Source organism: Toxorhynchites rutilus, chromosome 3 (assembly GCF_029784135.1).
Source record: "Toxorhynchites rutilus septentrionalis strain SRP chromosome 3, ASM2978413v1, whole genome shotgun sequence".
Taxonomy (NCBI): Eukaryota; Metazoa; Arthropoda; class Insecta; order Diptera; family Culicidae; genus Toxorhynchites; species Toxorhynchites rutilus.
In genome coordinates, this window is record NC_073746.1 from 251,393,980 (window position 1) to 251,415,422 (window position 21,443).

The 21,443-nt window shown below is 38.0% G+C and overlaps 1 protein-coding gene across 2 annotated transcripts in view; it reads right to left on the reverse strand.

The window, feature by feature from the left end:
- Positions 1 to 21,443, reverse strand: part of LOC129776147 (proline dehydrogenase 1, mitochondrial) — a 50,249-nt gene that overhangs the window by 27,616 nt on the left and 1,190 nt on the right. The gene's annotated exons all lie outside the window — the stretch shown is intronic.

Below are 21,443 nucleotides of genomic sequence, written 5' to 3' on the forward strand. Positions count from 1 at the left end.
AAGTCTATAGGATACAAGCTGAAAAGAAATGATCACCCTTCTTCTTGAATGGCGTTAACGTTCCCTGTGGAATTTTTGCCGTCTCAACGTATTATTAGCGTCATTTATTAATACTTAGTTGAGATTTTTTAAGCCAAATAACACGCCTTGAATGTATTCTGAGGGGCAAGCTCTAGAATACGCGTGACCACAGTGCAAGTCGAAGGAAATTTCTTTGACGAAAAATCCCCCGTCCGGAACGGGAATCGAACCCGAACACCCGGCATGATAATGTGAGACGCTAACCACTCGACCACGGGTGCACCAACGAAGCACCCTAACGAAGAAATTTAAAAAAAATACGTCTAATATTTTACAATAAGAAACAAAACTACCACCTTTTACGAATTTCTGCCAAATTGACGCATATCCGTAGAGATATATAGCACATGGAGAATTTCGATATTTCAACACTTTTGAGGAAAATAGACTTCAATATATATTTACCTCGATCAATGGATAAAAGTCATTACGAGAAATAACATAAAAATGCAACCATTTTTTGTAATTTTCCTTATTAAATTCGAAATGCGTCAAAAATGACACATCTCGTAAACCTAGTGTTAAAAGGCCCTTCCATCTTTCATTTTCTCTTATCATAAACCATGTTCCGAATACTTGATATCATTTTCCAGTGAAAAATATTACTCGTTATCCTATTTCCAACGGCAAGCACTATTTCGACTATATGATACAATGAACCACATAAAATTGTCTTGCGACACAACGAAATGTGGTAGATTGTGTATATCGCATGATGTCAAACTAATGCATTCAAGCAATTTACAGCGACTGATTAGTCACAGTACTGGACCTAATCATTCGGTAATTATGGTATTATTATTTGTAATTTACTGGTATACACGTTGATAGAGAATGCTATTTTGGGTGTTTCCCTTGGGCATTTGTTGTTGATTAAGAAATAAAGGTAGTTGTTTTTTTCGCAACAATGAGCTAATTCTCTGTGCTGTATAACAGTGCGTTTTTCCGGGATATGGTAGACCATCAACTGTTTGATGTTTTATCGCGGTTATTGATCAAGGGTCAGATTGATTGTTTTTCAAGATCAGTTCTAGAAAAAAGATAATTTTTCCTGGATATTCTCATAAGTAGTTCGTCGTAGCAAATGTTTGTTCTCAGAACTCTTGAATTTGTTCTAGTTATCACATGATGTGAAAATAATGCATTCAAGCTAGCTATTCACAACGACATTCGATAATTGTGGAATTAATTTCAAATTACTGGTGTACACATTGTTAGAGTTAGAAAATGAATGCACCGAGCTCTTTTGCGATAGGGTGTACTATATGAATATTTATTTCCGCAAAGAAACAGGGCGTAGTCAATTTATTTGTATCAGTTTCAATTTAAATTGATCCATATTAAACCTATGGTAAAATTCGTATGATAAATTTATAGCGATTCAAATGTGTGCATTAACTGCCTAAATTTTTGGAAAAATGTCACAGAGTGCCAACCGAATAAATACGGGAGATAATTCAGGACACAGACGCAGATTTGAGTCAAAAATTGTAATTCGGCGCATTATCGTGCGGAAGAGTTCCACTTTCTGGATTGTGACATTCGAGTCGAATACGGCGGATTCTGGTATGTGATGACCAGAATCCGCCGTATTCGACTCGAATGTCACAGTCGCATAAACATTCTGAGATGAGTTTGAGTACCGAAACTCTACCTTTGGCAACGCATAAAAACAACAACAATGTGTGCATGTGATTCGCAAATACACAAACACTCTTGCTTTTGGTCGGTGAAGTGTGAAAATTTTATGACTAACAAACAAGAAAACGATTTATAGGCTTGCTGGAAAGTATGATCGTTACTTCCGTGGTCGAGTGTCTTCTTCTTCTTAAATGGCTCTAACGTTCCTAGAGGAACTTCTCCGTTTCAATGTAGTATTACTTGCGTCATTTTATTAGTACTTAGTTGAGATTTCTGTGCCGAATAACACGCCTTGAATGCATTCTGAGTGGCAAGCTCTAGAATACGCGTGACCACAGTGCAGGTCGGAGAAAATTTCTTCGACGAAAAATTCCCCCGATCAGAACGGGAATCGAACTCGAACCCCCGGCATGATAATGTGTGACGCTAACCACTCGGCCACGGGAACACACAAGGTCGAGTGTATTCAATTTGTGTATTCAAAAAGTATATATTAATGTATTTTGAAAATGTCCTATTGTCTTCGAAACGCATCTTATAAAACTAGATTAAAAAAAATATGAAGCTTTGACATCGTTTACTATGTCGGCTCAAAGTATATCCCAGTTTCAATAGTTACAAAAAAGTGAAACGGTCATCAATTCCTTGAATATCGTTAATACAGTAATACCAAATTGCTTTAGTTGGGGAAAATCTTGAATATTATCACGATATCTGACAATCCTACAGCAATTTGAAACGTACCAGAACCGCTATCTCTGTAATTCTGGCGATCCATTGCTTCAAAAATAAAATACTTCTTGCAAATTCTCTACAGAAACAAATTGATCACCATACAATTTTGTTTATGGGTGCACATGCAAGGCGGTACAATATATCTCCAACAGAAGTGAAAATTGTCGATATGTGAACAAATAAATATGACAATTTAATTAACCATTCGACTGTATAAATTAGCACACTTCATATCTTCAAATACATCTTTGGGCGAGTAGCTCTAGACGAGCATATCTTCTCCTCCTCTAATCTAAATATGGAATTAGAAACACACCCGACATCATTATTGTTTATTTTAAAACTCAGCTATCCTCAGGTGCATTTAAATTGGTGCTGTCTGTAAAATTACGCTAATTCTGGCTCAAACCGCAGATGTGGTTGAAACCGATTCCGAACCAATTGGAGGTGTGTTTGTCAAGATACATAACATGAAATTATATCAATGTATTTTTTCCTCGAAACACCTGTTCAATGTTGCACAACCGGTTCACGATGTCGGTGCTGATGATGATGATAATGAAAAAACAAACTGCAACATGTGAAACTAATTGGAGGAAGCAACATAACACTGTGCCGCGAATGAGTCACGTGGGGGATGAAGTAGGGTTTCTTGTTCAAACAGTCTGGTAGTTGGTGGATCAACTTAACACTTTATCGCTAACAAGTGGAAAGACCTTAGAGTGAATATAATCTGATGATGATACTGCTGCAATGTCACCACCATGCGACCGATCTGTTCGTGTGCAGATCGGACCGGTTCTAAGGACTGCATCAGCGATTTGTAAGAAACGTCAAAGATCCAATCTAAATATAATCAGACATAGGATAAAATAGATGGATTCAAACTAAAAGAAGAAGATTAGGTTCGAGTTTCCACCTTTTGCATCTCGTAAATTGAAATTGTTGTGAATTGTTCTGAAAACTCTTGCGCTCATATCAATTGTTATCAACAACCATAGTTGAATAGACAAACATTTCAAGGAATTCTCCATACCATGAAGATTAGAACAGATTAAACTTGTAAAGTGTGAAACCATAGAAGAGTGCAAAGTTCAAGCCGAGGGTTATTCGGTTCACGTTCAATGTACCTTGAAATAAATACGATGTCATATTATCTACACCAATGATTTCCGACCTATTCAAATCATACTTATACACAGTACACTAATCGGTGTCGACATATTGTGACAACAGGTAATGATGCGTAGCATTTTGTTCAAATTTATAATTACACTCGCTAGGGAAGTATGTCGCATCGCGTGATTATCATCACAGAAGCATCTATTTTCACGATTATCCAGTCTACCCATTGCTAACATGAATGGACTGGCTGAATTCTGTTCATATTTCACATTGGTTTTACGCGTACCTCCCTGAACACCATGCGTAATGGAAACAAAACTTCCTACACAAGAGTCCGTACGATTGATAAAGCTGTTAATTTTTTTCCAGACTCAGCATTCTCAGATTCGCAACCGACGAAGCTGAAGCAATCGCTGAAAGAAACTCAATCGCAATTCGACCATCCTTTCTGTATGATGTTTTCTTCCTTTCTGCTCCATCATTCCATGAGGCAGCCGCCGTCCGATGGACGTCGCCGAGCTGGTTCATCACTTTCTACTTTTATGGCATGATGATTGTGCCATGGTGCTGCTACTGCTTCTACTTGACCAATTATTTGATTCAAAAATCAAAATCCATCTTCTTCGCGTTGATTCTCGGCGATTTTCTTTCGGCGATGTCTTCCCACAATTATTATCGCCGCAACAAGCGGTGCACTCTTTCCGAACGGAATGATGGTGTGTTGCTATGTGAGGATGTTCAAATTGTTCAAAATCAAATCAAGTAAGAGTGAACAAGTTGAGATGAGGAAATAGTCAATCGTATAGTTTTTCCTAAACTGGAATAATTGGTTTTCATATACAATCGTATTTTCAACATAATACGACACAAATTCAAATTGGTTTAACTAGAAAAAAAACACAGGATAAGATGAATATCCCTGCGACAGTAATATAATCGATATTAAGAATAACTGACGTACCACGAAAAACCAGAACGAAAACCATCCAACAAATTCGACCTTTCCAGACATGGCAAATATGTTGCGAGATTGAACTAAGCTCTCGTCAATTAGACTCACATTTCTCTTTTTTCAATGTTACATTACGGTTAGCATACGTCGAGTTCAAACAGAGTGTGAGATTATAACTATTTGAAGCATGCAATAGCACCCAGTTTCACAATAAAAAAATCGCTGTTTTTTATAATACCTCCATCCGAAATTATGACGTTCTCCATTGTTTAAACGATGAACATTTAACGTTTATCATTACTCTTACCAGCAGCATGTATATCGGTGATTTCTGTATGGGCATTAATCCTTATGTCTGGTAAGAATGGTTCTAAATTTTCGTTCAAACGTTTTGTGATCTAATATCATAGCATTGTAGCAAACTATTTTGAAAACACCTAGTCTCAATGCACTCAAAAATCCTAGCCATAGCAGACGGATGAGACGGATGAGAGGATGTTCCAACTAGACGTTGTTCCGCCACGAATTCTCATTAATTTATTCATTTTCGTCAAACAAATGTAGACTACGTACTTATATATTAATGTTACAATGTTTTCTTAAGTTAAATATTATTCCTACGGTACATGTTTCTTTTTAGCTGTTTTTTATTCATTGTTGTGTCAATTAATTCGTAATGCTGATTGTATATACGCATTAGGGTAAGGTTACATTGGCTCGGAGTACGCACGAAAACTTCATTGTGCGATAACTGACGAAAAGAAACAAACAATTTTGTTCGATAATAGCTGACGAATTCGAACGAAGCAAGTGGGAAGCAATGTAACCACACCAATACAATTCTATGTGGTTGTTTACTTCTCACGATTATATGCGTTTCGTGCAGCCTTATTTTCGTAAGATGCTGCAGGCAGTATCACCGTGGCCTTAGAGTGCCAATGGATGTATGGGAAAAAAGTGAGCTTCGAATTTTCAAAGCGAACTCGATTAAAAATGTTGATTCCCACGAAAAACTACCCTATGCAAAATATCAGCTCAATCGGACTTCATTTACTAGTGTCGCACAACCGTCAAAGTTTGAGTTTTTAAAAAACCGAAAAATCACCCATATTCCAATTTTTTTTTTTGATGCCAAACGTCTTCAAATTTCGTGAAACGTCGAGATCTGGTGTCATCTCGAAAAATTTTTTTCGTCAAAAATCGACACTCTGGGACGATTTTTCGGAATACCAGGCAAAATGTATGGTTTAGGGTGCAATGCAAATCGTCATATCGAATTTTCATACGAGACTTCCTTCTAAATGTTGATTTGCACGATAAAATACCCTATGCAAAATATTAGCTCATTCGGACATTTACTATTGTCGCAGATGTCATAATCGGGCAATCGGGATTTAAAAAAAAAGTTTTTGATGCCCAATGTCTTAGAATTGCATGAAAGATTTACTGTCGTCGAGATTTACTGTTACCTAGAAAACAATTTTTTTGTCATCTCGAAAAAATTTTTTTGAGAGAATATCGATCTTTTGGGACTTAGCCTGAGAGGCAATGAAGGTATGGAAAAAAAATAATTATCGAATTTCAAAAATCGACCATGTACAATTTGTTTATTAGCACAAAAAATTACCTGTGCAAAGTTTCAGCTCCATCGGACATAATTTTGGAGTGTCTCAAAGCACTCAAAGTTTTGCTGTTTTGGCCTCTCAGGCTAAGTCCCAAAAAGTCGATTTTCGGTCAAAAATTTTTTTTTCGAAATAACACCAGATCTCGACGTTTTATGCGTTTTTAAGACATTTGGCATCGAAAACAAAATTTCGATTTTCCAAATTTCCCTTTACTCTCCCCTTGGAAGATTCTCAAGGATCCAAAAATCAAAACTTTGAACGCTTTGAGGCACCCCTAAATCATGTTCGATCGAGCTGTAACTTTGCACAGGTAATTTTTTTTATGCCAATAAACACATTGTACATGGTCGGTTTTTGAAATTCGATAATTTTTTTTTCCATAACTTCATTGCCTCTCGGCGGTCAACGATTTGATAACATTGGATGCGCGTTCACGATCGTGAGTTCAAAACTCAAGGCTCTCAATTGACCATCTTAGTTATAGAATAACTACACAACAATCATCATGCAAGCTCTGCTTGGAATCGGGCTGTTGTGCTATTGATAACAAAACAATGATCATATCATCTGTCTCCGCTGTCCGGTCTGCTGAACAATGAAAGAACAGAAGGAATATTCTTACGCCCAAAATCATGTGTAATTCACCATGTGTAATGGAACGGGAGGAAATGGGTTACGCCCAAATGGCTACTGTGTAGTTTACAATTTATAGAAACCATAAACATGTAACATGTACACGATCAAAACACGGCTCTGTTACAGCTAAAATGCTAATGAGTCTAAATAAATAAACAAATGGGATAAAAAAAACAAGTGGGTCTTGTATGTTACTAGTTGAGTTTGCGAGCAAATGTATACTCTAAAAATATATATTCCAGGAAAATGAACAACCCTCGCGCGTATATCCATTATCCATCATTTCGCCACTCCGTTCTGCCACAATCAGCGAGCTGTCGTTGCACGTTGTACCGTTTTGTCTCAAATTCCGAACACATCATTTTTAAATGTAAATTTACGAACCTTAAATGTTATAAATAATTGAATAATGAATTTTTGGGCATATGCTTCATTTCCATATCATTTAAAGCCTATAATTCATAATACTATGGATTTGCAAAAAAAAAATGCCTGTCAAAACCAGTCATAAGATGTTTGCGTTAGCAAATTCCGTAAAAAACAAGCATCGTTAATTGTTCGGTTTTGTAGTGGTTTTAACTATCTTGTTTGCTGTTTTCATGTTAAAGGCTAGAAAGGTAAGAATCTACTATAAATGGATGAACCAATGATCTTTTATGCAGAAATCTTCATTAAAATTAGTATTTAAATAGTGTTCGGAATTTCAATCAGTGACAAAAAGGGTGTAATTGAACATATTTTCAGTTTTGACGTAGGACTACGTCATTCATTCCTATACCGGGGTGTAAAATCAAAGTTTCGAAAACGAAAGCGTTACGCCGGAGACCGAGATCTCGATTCAATCACGGACAGAAAGCATACTTAAGTGATATTCTGGTGGCGAAACGCATTCATTCAGGGACGAATGACCTTTGGGTTAAAGTCCCTTTAAAAACAACTCTTCGTTTGGTGGTTATCGAGCAATCGAGAAGAATCCGGAAAGATGTCATCGTTGCTGCAAAATAATCTGCCAGTTCCCCTTGGAATTGAAAATTACATTCAAGGGAAAGAGTTTAATTCAATGTATTCTATTCATATACAGTCATACCTCGATATAAGGCAACTTTATTTTTTTTCTCGTTACGTTATATCGAAGCAAAACAATTTTTTTTGATTGATGCAAAACTGTTCCAGATTAGTCAAAAAAAGCACAAAAACTAATTTTCTATCACCCAGTAGTATTTATAAACCTTTCTTATGCCCATTTAAGATAATTTTCGTAGACAAACATGGCCAGTTTTTAGTAGAGGAAATGTTTTGAAAAAAAATTCTCTGCAAGTAATTGGTATCAATTAGTGACAAAAATGATAGTAGTTTGGCCGGATACCGGATAGCTTCAAGGCTTGATAGCCGGATATTCGGGTTTTTATTTGCGAATACGAAACTGGATGACACTGCAATTGTGCATGCGCTTACATTTTAGAAGAAATAAACACATTTTTACATAAAAATAATAAATTAAGTTTTCTGCAAAACATTTTCAACAGGGTTTTTTTCTGATAAGGATTCAACTACTTAGGAGAAGATCATAATTACTTAATTGCAACCTTTTTAGACCCGAGGATCAAGTCAGACTATTTAGTTATTGGACATAAACTATCCTGCGACGAATCTTCTGAGAATAACAGCTCATCGTCGTCTTCAAGACCTGTAAATGAAAGGAAAGAGATTAAACTGAATCAAACCCACGAATGTCACGAAATACACGAAAGTCACGACACACCTTTTAGGACTGTTTCAATGAAGTGGCAAATGAAAATAAGAGTCACGTTCAGGAAAAATTCCGTTGCTAACGAAACCGATGAAATATAATTCACGTTTGCGATCGATTCTAAATTAGGTGGTCATTGAAATCTAAGCAGTCAATCGAAGGCAAGGATTGCTAGAGTTTAGTATTACAGCGAAGATTGCTCTCTGAAGTTAACCTGGTTTACGAAGCAAAGCGTAATCGGTTGTCATCATCAACTTCCGAGAATTTATTTTTTATTCATTATAATAATAGCCACAGGGTAATTTTGAGTACTGTTCATAAATTAATGTTATGAGTAAATATTAATTTAATTAAAAAAAAAGCTGGCATTTCAGTAATCACACCTTATTATTAATTATGGGTAAATGGTATTGCTATCCTATGCTAGCTAGCTAATGAGTTATTTTGTTATAATTTATGTTGTTTTTTTTATCTTCGCTATCCAGTATCCGGTATCCAGCCGGATAGCAAATATTGGCCGGATATCCGTTTCATCTCTAGTATCAATGTTTATTTTATAGTTTCTTAGTTTTGACTTAATTTATATCCAAATGGAAATTCCTCTGAATTTTGCTCTTGAAACGTTATGCTAAAAGTTCAAAACATGCCATAATAATACCAGGTGGGAAGACCGCCCAAGAATATCAGGTAATACAAAACAATCCGTACATTGCTTTTCCACAAGCTTCTTTTCATAAAAAAATAAAATTGATGTCCAAAATCAAAACTACTAATGCTTCCTTATTTTACGGTACTTATTTGTTTGAAAACTTACTAGAAACATATTCTCGAAAAAATTTATACTACAAAAACTATTATTGTGGGGATTATTGTTCATTTCCACATCTTAAAAAGTTACGTTATATCGAGGTAAAAGTTACGTTATATCGAGGTTGCTTTATATCGAGGTTTCCTCATATCGAGATATGACTGTAATAATGCGTCCATATACATTTTGTTTTGTGATTTTCCAATCAAGTGCAATCAGCAGAAAAGCTTCTGAAGATTATTCTTCCCCATCAGTAGAATATTTTCGTATCCAATATTGGATACATAAAACCTTGTGCCTTCAACGTAACGCTCTCGTTTTTGAAGTTCCCCAAATATTCATTTATTCATTCATTCAGAATGGATTTAGATTCAACTTCAGACAAATAATCACCTAATCAACGATAGTCCTACGTCAACCTTGCGGTTATACCACATATATAACCTACTTCCTGTTTGTTACCATGAATATGTATTTGTAAATCAATTTTATTGTAGTCAAGTGAAAAATATATTGAATCTAAAAATCAAATGATTGTCGCGGAACAGTACCATTTTGAGTAATGATACACTGTTTAACTCTTTGTGATCGTTTGTCTGCTCTCAGCCACCACAGCAAGAAACCATGTTAATCTTATATTTTACGCGACCAAATATCAGATTATGCTTTTCCTAAACGAAGCTTGATGTCTAATGAACCTGTTCAAGAATCAATACGGCGCTCCTACGAGTAATAGATAACTATACTAAGTATCAAACAAAGGTGTCACCCAGACAAAATAACGCACAGTGCGTTGAAAAAATTATAACAGTAGAATTTAGCCATTGTGAACCTTTGGTGTGATGGAAAAGATTGTTCATAAATATCAGAACTACTGTGTGCATGAATGTTTCATGTTATTTGAATAATCACTTATCTCAAGCGACAGAATTTTTGTTCATCTAAAGTGAAAAGTTTTGATCATTTCAGATACGCTGAAATCATTATCTGAGTAGCTGGTTTGAATTATGTTGAAGTGGTTGTTTTTAAAGAGCAGAATAATTGTTTGCATAAGTATCTCATGTGATCTGAATAATCTGTAAAATAAACTTTTATTAAAATTGAAAAGTGCTCATCTTTTCGGATACACATTGCTGGCATCAATTATACATTTATTGCATTAATGGCTTAACGGATAATAATAACAAAATTATGTATCAATTATACTTCATATGACTCTCTTGGAGACTTTTTCAAAAGATTTCGCACAAAATAAAGTTCACAAAATAAATAAAAAAAATGTTCATTTTTCATAATCTTGAATGTATTACTGTATGTAACTTTTTCAAGGGAAAATAAATCCGATCAGTACGATACCCATGCCCAACTTTAATACGACCGCAATCCGTTAATGGTCAACAAAGCTTAAGTGTTCGGAATTTGAGACAAAGCGGTACAAATGATTTACAAGGGAGAAACAAAAAGGAAAACATCTCAGGCGGAACTCCTTTTCTCGCCAAAGAACGATAAAAGCGTTAAACAGGGGAATGAGAAAATTAAAAGGGGAGAACCGCACATCCAAAGCACCGGTCGATATTTTCCGTTACGAAGAGAGAGAGAGCACTGACAACCAACCGCTTAAACGGCATGAGTTGCCACTATTAAATAATTCCAGGAATGCATACAGATGCCGAGTGGAGAGAAATCTCGGTGGTTTTTATTACGTGGGTTTTGGATAGGAGGAAGTCACATGGCGTGTTGCGGTGCGCATGATTCTCGACGATTATCGTGTAGTGGTAGTTGATTATATCCACCATTGAAAAATTTTGCCTACTGAGAGGTAGAGCTAATTCTAAACTGAATGAACTGTGTTTGTATTTAACTTGTTCGTTGCCACTAAATATATTTTCATAAATATAGACATAAACAGTGACGTTTGAAAACGTGTGCTGGTGACGAAGGGAGCACCGGTCATGCTTCTTCGTTGAATAAAATTTATATCTTTGAGTGAACAAAACTGCTGCAGTGCTGGCAGTACTGCTCAGTCTTCAAAAGCAATGAGAGACTACCCAAATCACAATCGATGCTAAACAGTGTGAATTATATAATCATGCAAATTGTTTGCAAAAAAAAAAACAGACAACATACAAACGAATCCCAGATGAGCATCTTCTATGATGTCAGTGTCACAGTCTCTTCGTCTGTGTATACGTGGGCTATTATTATGATCCCCAAGAACGTGAGCGACACTTTAACATACGTTGTCGTCTCCCCAGTTTGTCTCGTGCTGGTATTTTTGGCAAGTGGGTTAAGGATGACAAAATCACTTACGCTATATCTTTGCAAAACAATAACGATCACATGGGTGAAATATACGGGAATGCGCATCAATCTACTTTTTTACTACTAACCATTCGTTTCTGGCTATTATGTTAATGAGGGTATATCAGGGAATTGAAGTTCACAGTTCATATCTATAATATCTCACAGACAACATCCAAACACAAGTAATAGGACACCCAGTATCGATCGATAGAAGATCCTATGTTCAAATGCATAGATAATACTTGCGTCATTTTATTATTACTTAGTTAAAATTTCTTATGCCAAATAACACGCCTCGAGTGTATTCTGAATGGCAAGCTCTAGAATACGTGTGATCACAGTGAAAGTCGGAATAAATTTATATGGCGAAAAATTCTTCGACCAGAACATTAATTCCGCCATCATTTTCAACGCAAACGCGCAAACATAAGTTTCCTATTCACGAGACAGAATTGGAGGAAGTCATCGCTTTGAAATTTTTGCCGTCTCAACGTATGCATAACCTAGCGTCATTTATAAATACTTAGTTGAGATTTCTGAGGGCAGTATTCTAGTCTAGAAATTTGAAAAAAAATCATATTTTTCCTTCATATTTCTGTAGTTCAGGCATTCAAGAATATACTCTAGTAAGGACATATCGAAAATCCTATTATTTACCGAGCTACAGCCATTATTGTGATGCGGTATCCAACCTGGTACGGCCATAACAATGAACTTCAAACGCGTTTTTCTCAAAACTAGTTTAGTCAAACTGGCGTACACGATATCTTAAGTTCTACTGAACCGAAACCTAAAATATGATATTTTTTAGGTTTTACTATTTTAAAAAAATCGGGAGACGTAAGAAAAAACTTTTTAAATCGCATTTTGTTTTTCACTAAAAGTATCCTTTGTTTTATTTTTACGGAGCTCAAAAAACGTCCGAAATGCGTGTCTTTACACTAACATAACACGCCTTGGATGTATTCCGAGTGGCAAGCTCTAGAATACGCGTGACCACAGTGCAAGTCGAAAGAAATTTCTTTGACGAAAAATCTCCCGGCCAGAACGGGAATCGAACCCGAACATCCGGCATGATATTGTGAGACGCTAACCGCTCGGCCACGGGTGCACTTCGATGATGTTACATGCCGCTCAAAACATGCAAATGGAACTCATTGAAACGCAGTGTGATTGAAAGCTGCGTGACAAATTTAACAACCATGATGTCTTGGATTTCTACTCCAGATTTGTCCCAGAAGTGCGATTTCCAGAGCTAATTAAACATGCTCATTTCATTACTTCTTTGGTTGAATTCACAAATATTTGTGAGCAATTGTTACAGTTATGAAAGAGGTCAAATCAAAGTCAAGGAACAAAATAACTGACAGTCATTGGGAAAACACGTTTTGCATCGCTATCTTTAACATTCAAGCTGATTCAGATAAAATGGTCCAAGAAAAGTAGTTTGAGTGAAATTGAAACAGTGTTGGAATATGTTTGTATTTAAGGATTGAAAGAACGTTCAATTTAACCCTTTCGTCGCCCCATCACCCAGATATGGGTGACACTTTCTTCGTTAAAATTAAATAGGATTTTTAAATGGAATTTGATAGAATAGGCGTCTAAGTGTAACTATAGGATATGTAGAAAAATAATAAAATTATAACCATACTATTTTAATGTTTATACTATACTTTTTATTAATTTATAGTGCGGATGGTTTGTATTGCAGCTTTTTGCGAAACTCATGTAATATGACTTTGGCATGTGTTATTGTTGTCAATTCATCTTCAAATTGAATAAAATATTACTAGATCATGTAAAAGTTGTCTACAAACTAAGTTTGATCTTCATTTAATAATTTATCCGCATGTTGGGCTCCGCAAGAAACACAGAAAAGTCGCTTTGGGCGACAAACGTGTTAATAGTTATACCGTATTCACATTATCAAGTATAATCATATAGCTGTCAGCAGTATTTGGATTTCGATCAATATCGAATGATACACAATGTGTCATGCAAGTAACCTTCACGAACATATAACCAAATATGAGTGGATCGTTCAGATACCTGTATGAATGACAGTAATCACTTGTGTTATACTAAATGATTAATCCAAAAGAGGAGCGAAGACTGTTGTTTGCATATTCGAACAGTACCAGCATCGCACACCGTTTTCGAAGCCTGCATACAAGTTGGAACTGCATCTATCGTCCAGTTCTACTCGGGGCTCTATCCCATCCAATGCAAATTGAGCTTAGGCAGCATAAAACAGGGCTCACGTATTGTTTAATGTTTGGAATCATATATGTTAATATTTGATTACGTTGGATAGTTTCCTTTGGCAAGGGATGTTTGGATACCCATCCGGAAGCTTTCTTGACGATTTGCAATTAAAATCACAGCTGAAGAATCGCGCGGAGCACTTCATTTTTAATTTTAGGTTATAATTTTTATGCTCATGATTTTCTATGCTGGTTACTAAAAGGCGGCCATCTTAGCAATCCCTTGGTTCTACTATAGCGAAAACCTCTGCACAAACAAGTGCAGAGCGAGAAGTGATACAAGAAAAATTACGTCATCATTCAGTCACCATTTGCCGAGAGCAGCGAATGGGAAAAGATCTAAATCGAGTTAGTTTTTGTTTCTCACTGGTGCGGTGTTGCTAGTAAAACTATGCGGTCTATATGAATATATATATATATATATATATATATATATATATATATATATATATATATATATATATATATATATATATATATATATATATATATATATATATATATATATATATATATATATATATATATATATTACAAGGGATAGCAGCGTTAAAAATGAAAAATATAATCTGACTACCCTTCCGTCAGCCTCTATCGAGCTAAATAATCATATACATAGTTGCACTTTCTGAGACTTAAAAACAGGATCTGCTACATTAGCTGAATATGAACCATTCGCTTTACGTAGTTCATATGATCCTGCTGTTTCATGATGCATGGAGAGGTTCGATATGTGTATGTCAGAGGCAAAGATGAAAATAAACTTTCTGCACCGGAAGCGTACATGACGGTTTTACTTGCGTGCTGGTGAATCATGAACTTAAGACGCGTCCACATTACGCCAATCGGCCTTGGCCGCCCGGTAAAGCCGACTAAATGTGGACGTACCGCCCGGGCTTGCCGACGTGCCGAAAACCGACTCGAATCAAACCGAAACAAGTAGGTCCGGTTCGAGAAAGTCGAACCAAAACAAAACGAAGTAAATTAGCGTTGACGACATAGTGCTTCGTGTGTTCGTGACGGTTTCGTGCATCCGATGGGACTTCGGCTTCGTGCACCCGATGGGGCGTCCACATTACTTAACGAACCGAATATGCCGCCTGGTAGAGGCCGATCGGTATCATTCGGCATAATGTGGACGCGCCTTTATGCATAGTTGTCTCGCTCTCTTTTGTTTCGTGATTTGTAGCACGCAACAACAAAAGAATGCTGCTGGGGTAAATTGTTTCTGTAAAATCATATTTGAACGGACGAAAGCGAACCGCGACCTGCTCAGTAAAACAGGAAGTGGGTTATATCTATGGTATAACTGCAAGGGTGACGTAGGACTATCGTTGATTTAGAGATCATTTGTTTGAAGTTGAATCTGAATTCATTCTGAATGAATGAATATTTGGGGGACTTCGAAAACGAGAGCGTTACGTTGGAGGCAAAAGGTTTTATGCATCCAATATTGGATACGGAATTATCCTACTGATGGGGAAGAATAATCTTCAGAAGTTATCCTGTTAATTGCGATTGATTGAAAAATCACAAAACCAAATGTATTTGGTCACAGTGTTACATAGATAGAAAACATTGAAATAAACTCTTTCACATGAATGTAATCAAATAAACTCTTTCACATGAATGTATTTTTAAATTCCCAGAGGAACTGGCAGATTATTTTCCGGATCTTTCTCGATGCTGAATGGCATCCAAACGGAAAGAATTCCGTGCGTGTATGTGTGTGTATAGCGGCTGCTTCGATGGTCACCTTCTCTTCTCCTAAAAAATAGGCTTCTCTGTGCTCCCTCACAGTTTCAAACAAACTGCTTGCGTTTCAGGGCAGATCTCGATCCTTCGCCGACCAGCACCCTCAGCAACGATGTTGTCTTGTCGATGTCCTCACGAAAAATGAATGCGTCTCAAGGAAGGAAGGTCTTGTATTATAGAGACTTTAAACTTTTGCAGTTCATTCGTCTCTAGCCTTGAGAAAGGCCCTTTGAAAACTCTACTCTACTCTATTACTCTACTCCAGCGCTACCACCTCCGCCCTCTTGCCTTGAGAAAGGCACTCGACCCCTCGCCGTCCAGCCCGTCCAGCAACGATGTTGTCCAGTCGGTGTCCACACAAAGAATGGAATGCGTCTCACCACCAGAAGTATGCTTTTTGTGCGTGATTGAATCGAGAGAAGACGTGGTTTACGATGGCAATTTGGAAGGCAAACTAGAGGGGAATGAACTCTCTGAGCTCGGAACTTTCGGCGACTGAACAATAATCGATTGCGGGCGCATACAATATTGGATACGGAAATATCCTACTGATGGGGAAGAATAATCTTCAGAAGCTATCCTGTTAATTGCGATTGATTGAAAAATCACAAAACCAAATGTATTTGGTCACAGTGTTACATGGATGGAAAACTTTCAAATAAACTCCTTCACATGAATGTAATTTTAAATTCCCAGAGGAACTGGCAGATTATTTTCAGTAACGATTAGATATTTCCACATTTTCCTCGATACTGGAAGCCCACCAGTGGTTAATGCTAACTCGATAACCATCTGTCAATGGCACTTGATTGAAAAATATTTGGTCACAGTGTTATATGGATAGAAAACATCGAAATAAACTCTTTCACATGAATGTATTTTTAAATTCCCAGAGAAACTGGCAGATTATTTTCCGGATCTTTCTCGATGCTGAACCGCATCCACACGGAAAGAATTCCGCGCGTGCATGTGTGTGTGTGTAGCGGCTGCTTTGAGATCTTCCCGGGGGACCGTTTGTGGCATCACTCTCCTCCTGATGGATTCCCTTCTGGCCTAAAGTGCACAAACAGGCTCTTGGTGACACCGCTCATCCGCGCTTTCATGATAAACGAAGAGCTTCACCACAACAGCGACAACATGCTCCAATCGCTGTTCAATTTGAACTGAGTGGATTTCCGAGCGGCGCTCGCTTATATACCGATTGGTGATTTCAATAGCCTGTTTTGAAAGCAATTTTAAGACAATTAAAACAAGTTTTTGGATCAGAAAGTAACAAGTATAGAACGCGTAGACATTTTATCTTTCGAATGAAGTGTTTATCATACCATTTCGTTCAGTTGTTTAAGAGCTATTAACGCTCAAAATCTCCGTCTCCGGCGTAACGCTTTCGTTTTCGAAACTTTGATTTTACACCCCGGTATAGAAATGAAAGACGTAGTCCTACGTCAAAACAGCGACTGCTCTCAGCAGAGAAGTTTGGAGCGAAGAAAAGTGGAAACACTGCAGTCGTGTAGTTCGATGTCCCCCTTCAGTCTGACCAAGTTTCGTGGTCCCATCAGCACTTGTTCGGTTTCCTAGCAACGGTAAAGTTCGGTCTGTACGAGAATCGTGTGGCAACTTTCACATTGTAAAAATGCGGGAAAACGGCAAAACAGATATACTCAACAGCTGCTCAAAACGTTTTCTATCAATGAACGATTCGGGCTCCGTACACTACAACAGTACGAAGAAACAGCTGATGTGGGCGATAGGCCCAAAAAGGGACGTCCGAGTTTGGTACGGCTACAAAATGTTATCTATGTTGTTCATGAACGCGTTGAACGCCATCCTTTCGGAAACAAAAGCGTTCATCAGTCGAAATGAATTAGTGCGTACATCGATGTGTGAGTCATTTATTGACGCCCAGATTAAAGCGAATATGTTTGGAACGATGAAAAAAACCTCCTTAAACTGTTAAAAAACGAGACTAGCAAGAAACTACCAGACTTTATCTCCGCGAAAGCTTGGTCATTCGTCAATCCATCGGATTATTCACTTAAATACGTATATTTTACCTTTCATTATGAAAAATCATTGCGGCCCGAGGCTATAATGAAAATTATAATGCAGCCGGCACCATGTCTATACCTGGCCACCATTGCCCTAGGTAATGACGCGTTCATAATTGCTACGGTGATAGTGTTCTTGAAGGGTAACAACATGTACAACCGGACGTAACACACGCCACCAAACGTACACCATGCGGAAAGGAAATGTGAAGGCCCGACCGGTAATAGACTCCTCTGTGATGTCTGCTGTCGGTGGAGAAGAAATAGTATGACGACACGACCATTCAAACAGTCACTTCTCACCATTTCCAGATACCTTTGAGGATCTGCAAGTTCATACCTTTGTGGACGCCAGTGACACTGCTAACTACTTTCGCTTGATGCATAAAAACAATGTTCAATTGGTACTGGTGGTTGCAAAAAGCAAAGTGGTCTACAGCACTGTTTGACTATTCCAGATTGAACCGGTGGACGAAGTTACAACGTAAGACGGCATACGTAATCCGCTACATCGATGGCCCTCAGAAGAATAATTTTGAGCAGCAGATAAAAGAAACGTTACTAACTCAAGGTAAATAAGCAAGAGTAGAACTTGTGTTGTGGAAGATGGTACTAGAGGATCATTTCCCGGAAGAGAGAGTCGTGCTGAAAACTCATGCAACCCAGAGATTCTCCACGTATTGGGTTGGACTTCTACCACGGACAATTCAGTCGCGCAAATCACGAGGCAATTGTCAACGAAATGCGGCAGCGCTTCGAGTTGACCAAACTCAGATTCCTTATTCAAAAAGTCATAAAAAACTGGGTTTTCTTCAAGATCTCGAATACTTTCCCAAGAGCACCAGTAATGGCGCCTCTTCCCGAGAAAAGATTGCAACCCTTTTGTACCCCCTTTCAAGCACGTAGGGGTAAATTATTCTGGACCGGAGCACAGCCAGTTGAAACGCTGGCCAGCACTTTTACCTGTTTGACAATTCGCAATGTGAACATGGAGGTGCTGCATAGTTTATCAACAGAATCGTGTGTAATGGCTGTACGTAACTTAATTTGTCGTAAAGTGACACCGGCAATGTTCTATTCCGACAATAGCAAACGGCTTCCAAGGAGCCAGCAGGCAGCTTCAGGAGAAGATCGCGGGACAGTATGAGACCATGGCAAACACTTTCACAAACGCGAGAACCGCTCGAAAATTCATCCCTCCCGCAGCTCCGCACGTGTGGATTGAGTGTAGAGACACCTTGTCTGGAAAATGAATGCAGCAATTGTCACAGCGCTGTACACTCTTCGAAACCCCGAGGACGAAACTCTGTGAAGCGGAAACGTTGGTGAACTCTAGACCGCTGACGTACATTCCATCGAGGAGTTTTGGAAGAGGTGAATAAGGGAATATCTGCCGGTGATAACCCGCCGTTGCAAGTCGAACCACTTGAACACCAAGGCGCAGGAAGTAGGAGATCTCGTGCTCGTAGTTAACGGAACAGACCACAATCATTTGTTTGTTTGTTTATTACCTGGTAGTGTAAAGGAAAACCTTTTTTGTACTTGCTACCTACGAATTTTTGGAGGATATCGAGAATCATCTTAATGTATAAAACTGATGATGACGTTAAATCGTTGACATGACAGCAGAAAGGTGGAGGTCCGAGCACCGAGTCTTGGGGAACGCCAGAGGTTGTTAAACCACTGTCGGAAAGTCGATTTTCACAAAACGCGCTTTGGAATCGTTCATTTGAATACGATTCAATAAGGTTTACAGCAGAAGCAGCAAAGTTGAACTAAGTTTGTAACTTCGAACATAGTTTGCGATCAGAAATAGTGTCGAAGGCTTTGGAAAAGTCCAGCAGTAGCAAAATGGAAATACCTTTTCTATTAATAGTTTGTGTCAAATCGTCATGAGCTCGAACCGCTGATGTTTGGATGTTCCGCCCCTTTCGGAAACCCGCTTGAAACTCTGCTAGCAGAAATGTTTTTTTCAAAATTGCCCAAATGTTTTCGAACAAAAAATGTTTATTTGCATGTTGAGCAAACTTATTACATTGTGTAGGATGCGAAAAAGGGGAAAAAGTCGATTTTGTTCATTTTGTCGTTTACGTCTCCTATACAAACATGGGCAGAGCTGGATGCGTAGATGCAGTCTGAAAATCGGTACCTTGCTGGTGGTATCGGTTCTGAAGCAACGGAGTGTCGCAGAACGAATTCCAATGAATTTTTTAAAAATATTTTTATAATTGAGTATAATCAACAAAATAAACCTTGCGTTACATGCATTTTGCTCGTAAATAACAATATCGTTTTATTTTTCTTACAAGCATTCTCGTTCTATTTATCCATTCCGTGCAGCGCAAATCAGTTTAGCTGCACTCTTTCGTTCGCAAACAATTTGCCCGCAAACACTTCGTTCTCGAACAGTTCGTTCTCAAACAGTTCACTCCCAATCAGTTCTTTCCCATACAGTTCACTCGCAAACAGTTCGTTCACAAACAGTTCACTCTCAATCAGTTCACTCTCAAACAGTTCACCCACAAACCGTTCTTTCGGAATCAGTTCGTTCACAAACCGTTCGCTCGCAATCAGTTCGTGGGGAGAACTACCGTTCTTTGAAAAAGAACGACCGTTCGTTCACTCTTTCGGCGAACTAGTTCTTTCGTACCGTTCGTGAACGGTTTGCCCATCTCTAGTACGGACAACGACTAGTGCTCAAAGTCGGACTGCAATAAAGCTGGCGGTGATGGACGTCGGAGATAAAAGGAGACCTATATAACCTTCAGGAGTTTCGGAATAATAAATGGGCTTGCTGGCGAAGGAATATGACGACAACAATCCTCGCTGCAGCTCACCAGCAGACATGTCGGGAATTCTAGAAGAGCAGCGCGACTTCGAACCCCCTCCACACGCATTACGTAAATTGTGCACGACGCCTGAATTGCAAAGGAACAATCTTCTCTCTACTGATGACAGACGAAGCTTATAGAACTATGTATATAGTTTAAACTGAATTGTATTGTATACTGTTATCGTATACCGTAAGACTAAACAATGAACGTTCGGATGCTGAATCTTGCTTTTGGATTCCTCTTGACGATTCACTGTTTTCGATAAACGACTTGGTTGCATAGGGTTGCGTTCTTATCGCATTCAAAATAGTCTCTTCAGGATTACCATTTCGATGTATCGCAAACATATGCCTAATATGCTAATTAAATGCTGAATTTCTAGGCCCATACAGATGAAAAGACAACGTAAAATAATATCGACGCGCCTATATTTACATTTTGTTCTAACAAAATAAGGCAAAAAACCGAACATATTCACTAGCATTAAGTGCCGAGTACAAAATAACGAAAATGTATAACATGGTTCCTGAATACACACACATTCCGCTAGTATGGATGTTCGGATGCAGACTATCGACATATCCACTATGGGGCAAATTCATCACAGTTATACAACATCAGCGATCAATAACGTCCTCATTACCGTGTCACCTAGTGTGTGTTCTGATATAAAAAAACGAATCAATTGATACCCACATGCAACCCTTTTTTCTCTACTTGAAATCCACCCACCCAAGTCAATTGCTGTACTGACTGAAAAGCATTAGGCATGTTAATGTATGATTTGTATTATTAAAAATGCAGGAAAATATGACCAACGAAAGACTTTCGTAAATATGGATTGCAGGGGTTTGATGATGCAGACAGAGTGTGTATCAGTCC